This window comes from Benincasa hispida, chromosome 5 (assembly GCF_009727055.1).
Source record: "Benincasa hispida cultivar B227 chromosome 5, ASM972705v1, whole genome shotgun sequence".
NCBI classification, from domain to species: Eukaryota; Viridiplantae; Streptophyta; class Magnoliopsida; order Cucurbitales; family Cucurbitaceae; genus Benincasa; species Benincasa hispida.
In genome coordinates, this window is record NC_052353.1 from 29,852,717 (window position 1) to 29,857,599 (window position 4,883).

The 4,883-nt window shown below is 38.2% G+C and overlaps 1 long non-coding RNA gene across 2 annotated transcripts; it reads right to left on the reverse strand.

Moving 5' to 3' along the window:
* Positions 1–1,042: 1,042 nt before the first annotated feature.
* On the reverse strand, positions 1,043–3,211 carry LOC120078605. 2 transcript variants are annotated; one of them, XR_005482047.1, is made up of 5 exons: positions 2,619–3,211; positions 2,347–2,395; positions 1,774–1,946; positions 1,378–1,547; positions 1,043–1,144 (listed from the first exon to the last, which is right to left on the reverse strand). It is a non-coding gene; the product is annotated as an uncharacterized LOC120078605 (long non-coding RNA). The 2 variants fall into 2 exon arrangements; XR_005482048.1 differs by lacking the exon at positions 1,774–1,946.
* Between the last annotated feature and the right edge of the window lie 1,672 nt (positions 3,212–4,883).

Consider the following 4,883-nt stretch of genomic DNA (forward strand, 5'->3'; position numbering starts at 1 on the left):
CCCGAGCGTACATCTTGGCCAGCCTTAACAAAGTTTTGGCCAAGAAGCATGAGCCCATGGCCATTGCATGCGAGATCATGGAGTCCCTACGGGGAATGTTCGGACAACCATCCGCACAGCTCAGGCACGAAGATCTCAAGTACACATCTTCAACTCACAGATGCAAGAGGGGTCATCTGTTTGAGAACATATTCTCAATATGATGATCCACTTCAACGTTGCTGATATGAACGATCCTAACTTCGATGAGGCCAGTCAGGTTAGCATTATTTTGGAATCCTTACGAGATAGCTTGCCACACCCTCTCCCAGACTACCTGCTAGTTTAGTCAGGGAGATGGCATGAAATCAACAGACATCGTTCTCCTCTAACGATACCTATTGGCCCTATTGAATCGTTGAAACTGATAAACGTACTAATCTTAGATATAAAATACTTTACATGTAACACAACACATCGGAATCCCTGAAAACCTTTAGACACACATGAAAAGCAGTCCTGACATAACTCGGTTTGGAAAATAACCTGATAGAGAAATCACAACAAAAAACATATCCAACTGAGGTTTACACAACCACGACATCTAGTGCTTACACAACCATAAACTATCCAGTTCTTACAAAGACATTTACAATATAAACAGACACAATGTACAACACTACTCACGTATGAAGCTTGATCTGGAAGCTTTTAGGAGAAAATAGACTTTGGCAGTTATCAGGCACTAGGAGCTCGATCTCTACCTGAAAAGTGGGAAAACATTTTGAAAGAGTGAGCTACGAAGCCCAGTGAGTGACTAAATTTAAAACTGTTAATCCGCAAATCAGAACACATGATAAACCTTTAAACGTATAAATCTGTTCAATCAAAGCGTTAAACATAAATGTGTAATGCTAAAAGCTTTCTCAAATGTTCCGCCAAAGTACGTCATTAAAATCTAGCAAGGCATATCAAGTATATAGAACATTTTAACTAACATGACAATCAACGTTGTGTAGGGCACGCCTAGTACAACCAATGTTTACTAGCTCACAATTTAGTTGGCCCGCCCAGCACTCCATCGTCTTTGTCATAGTGGGTCCCGCCCAGCACTCACAACAGCATCGTTGTCACGAAGTACACTCAATGGGAGCTCGATCTCTACCTGAAAAGTGGGAAAACATTTTGAAAGAGTGAGCTACGAAGCCCATAGTGGTGACTAAATTTAAAACTGTAAATCCGCAAATCAGAACACGTGATAAACCTTTAAACGTATAAATCTGTTCAATCAAAGCGTTAAACATAAATGTGTAACGCTAAAAGCTTTCTCAAATGTTCCGCAGTACGTCATTAAAATCTAGCAAGGCATATCAAGGTATATAGAACATTTTAACTAACTTGACAAATCAACGTTGTGTAGGGCACGCCCAGTACAACCAATGTTTACTAGCTCTACAATGTAGTGTGGCCCGCCAGCACTCCCATCGTTTTTGTCATAGTGGGTCCCGCCCAGCACTCACAACAGCATCGTTGTCACGAAGTACACTCAATGGGAGCTCGATCTCTACCTGAAAAGTGGGAAAACATTTTGAAAGAGTGAGCTACGAAGCCAGTGAGTGACTAAATTTAAAACTGTAAATCCGCAAATCAGAACACGTGATAAACCTTTAACGTATAAATCTGTTCAATCAAAGCGTTAAACATAAATGGTAAGCGAAGCTTTCTCAAATGTTCCGCAAGTACGTCATTAAAATCTAGCAAGGCATATCAAGTATATAGAACATTTTAACTAACATGACAAATCAACGTTGTGTAGGGCACGCCCAGTACAACCAATGTTTACTAGCTCTACAATATAGTGGGGCCCGCCCAACACTCCTATCGTCTTTGTCATAGTGGGTCCCGCCCAGCACTCACAACAGCATCGTTGTCACGGAGTACACTCAATGTCAACAACGGAATATAACCTGTGTGCACACGGTACCATATAGCCTCGGGATCAATATCTTAGTCATGTAGACAATAAAAGTCCCAGAAAACCACATGGAAATATTAAAACATGCCTGCTTATCTTTATCTTTCGTAAAACTCAAGCTTACTCAGCTTGCTCATAAAAAACTAAAAATCTTTAAACAGTACTCGCTAATACATACTTTACTTTAAATGATATGGTTTCAACTATTTTTCAGGAATTCAATAATCATGTGCTTGTATATAAACCTCATTAGAAAATCTAAGCTCAAAACTTATGCTTGAAACTATTCATATAAATCATGTATCATTCATAAGTTCATATTCAAGCATGTAAACCATTTAAGCATAAATTACAGTTTAAAAATCATTTTTGAAATTTGTTTTGTCACTCACAGTGTCGGCTAGTTCCCTGGTCTGTACACTTGGCCTATCTCCTCTTGGCCTGTCAAACAAACCAAAAAAAAGCATCAGAATTATAAATCGTCTTGTCTTTCCATGCTCATGAATTCTAAATTATAGAAATAAAATCATACTTCACACTTTTTTTTTCCAAATTTTCCAAATTCAATATCCTAATTTCCAACACTCATAACTTCCTCAATACTTGACCAAAATTAATGTACTAGTATATCAAACTCTTCATTTTGGAACCCTCTACAACTTACCTAAATGGATAAACACGAGATTCTCAAAGGATTTGTCCAAAAATCCCTCGAACACAGTAAATATAGATTCGTGCTTCTCTGCTACCCTCTACATTTTTCCTGAAATTAAACCTACTTCTAGTCATTTTTGGCTCACAAATTCTTCAGGTAAGTTATAGGAAATTGAATAAGCTTTCCAACCATAGCCAATTGAGCTTCAAATCCAACTTGTACGCCCCAGAATATTTGAAAAACCAGAGAAAAGCAGAGATCCTTCTGATTTGCACGAAAATTCTATGCTCTGTATTCCTTTTCAAAAACCATTAACTTAACATCAGATTTAGCTCAAGCTTCCTTCATGAAATTTGTTAGAAAATGGATTAACTTTCAAGAAAGTCAGGCCTTATCTCTTAGTTCTTCTTGTGTAGCTCAAATCGACTTAAAAACCAGAGATAGGTAGGTTAAACTCAAATTCTTCCATGGTTGTATTTGCATGAGCTTTTCCTCCCTTCTTCAACCTAAAACCTGCACCAACTTCTTCTTCCTCTTCCTTCACTCTCTCTCTCGAAATGCTCTGAAAATATAATGGGAAATGATGGAGAAATAGGCTGAAATGAGTGGGTTCTCACTTTAAACCCTAAGCACCGAATGGGTTTCCAATTTCCTTCATTTTCTCTTCTTTTTTTTTTTCCCTTTTCCTTTTCCTTTTCCTTTTCCTTTTCTTTTCTTTTCTTTTTCTTTATACCCTTTCTTTTCTTTTCTTTATTTATAAATTCCAAAATTATTAAAGACAACTTCAACTAAAAGCTTTGTCATTTTCTTCAACAATGGAACAACAATAACTCAAATCCAACATCCTACAATGTGTGACAAGAGCAAATAATCCAAGGAAAGTCTCGGGTTTACAACTTACCTCCCTCTTATGAAATTTCGTCCTCGAAATTTAGAAGTCCTTAGGTGAAGAGTGTCGGGTAACTCCTCCTCATCTGGTCTTCTGACTCCCAGGTTGCCTCATCCACTCCGTGATGTCTCCAAAGGACCTTCATGAGTGGGATCGTTTTGTTCCTCAAAACTTGATCCTTTCTGTCGAGGATTTGAACCACTTCCTCTTTATAACTCAAGTCTTCTTTCAGCTCAACCTGTTGTGCTTGCAACACATGTGATGGATCTGGAATATATTTTCTCAACATGGATACATGGAAAACATCATGTATTCGAGCAAGTTCTACTAGCAACTCAAGTCTATAAGTTGCTGGTCCAACTCGTTCTATTATCCGATAAGGACCAATATATCTAGGACTCAACTTACCTTTCCTCTCAAAGCGAAGAACACCTCTCCATAGAGATAACTTTAAGAAAAATTGATCTCCAACCTGGAATTCTAAGTCTCTTCGTCGCTTATCTTCAGGTTATTAGGCAGTAAGTGTCATCCCAAGGGTTGGTAACTGCTGCAGTCACGCCTTTCTCTAGGCTAAGAGGGTGGTCTGGGGTGGAGTGTGACATAGCTTTCTTTATTTTTGTAGCAATTCTGTTTTGAACAAAATTGACTACAACCTTACTACTTTGCTCAACAAGCTGTAGACTTTCCAATCCTTATTGAAAAGCAATGAAATAAGGGTGATGCAAATGTTACTTCATCATTTAAAAAGTTCCACAAAGGTTCAACCTCTGGAACTAAGTCTGCACCTTCTTCCTCCGATACCAGAAATTGAAAGAAGAAGAAGGGTGGTAAGGGGAAGGTCTTGCTAACCCACAAGCTGCTACTCCAAGGGGTAGACAACCAGTGAGAGTTGACAAGGGAAAATGTTTCCATTGCAACCAAGACGGGCTCTGGAAGAGAATCTATCCTAGATATTTGGTAGAGAAGAAGAAGGTCAAACGAGATAAATTGATTTGCTTGTTTCGGAGACTTGTTTAGTGGAGAATGATGATTCTGCCTTGATTATTGAGTTTGGGGCCACTAACCATGTTTGCTCTTCATTTTAGGGAATTAGTTTCTGGCGGCAGGTTAGTGTCTGTAAAGTGTCTGTTGACTCTGTTGGAATGATGAATTCGAGTTGGAACCGGACACATCGTCTCAACTGTGGCAATGGTAGGTCTCTGATTAACTTTACGAAACAAATTTCCCATTTTGAATGATGTATTTATTGTTTCTGATTTAAAAAGGAACTTAGTGTCTGTAAAATGTCTGTTGGAATGTACATATCAACTACATTTATTCTTATAATAAAGTGTTTATTACTCAGAATGGTGTTGATATATGTTGTGCTCAACTGGAAAATAATT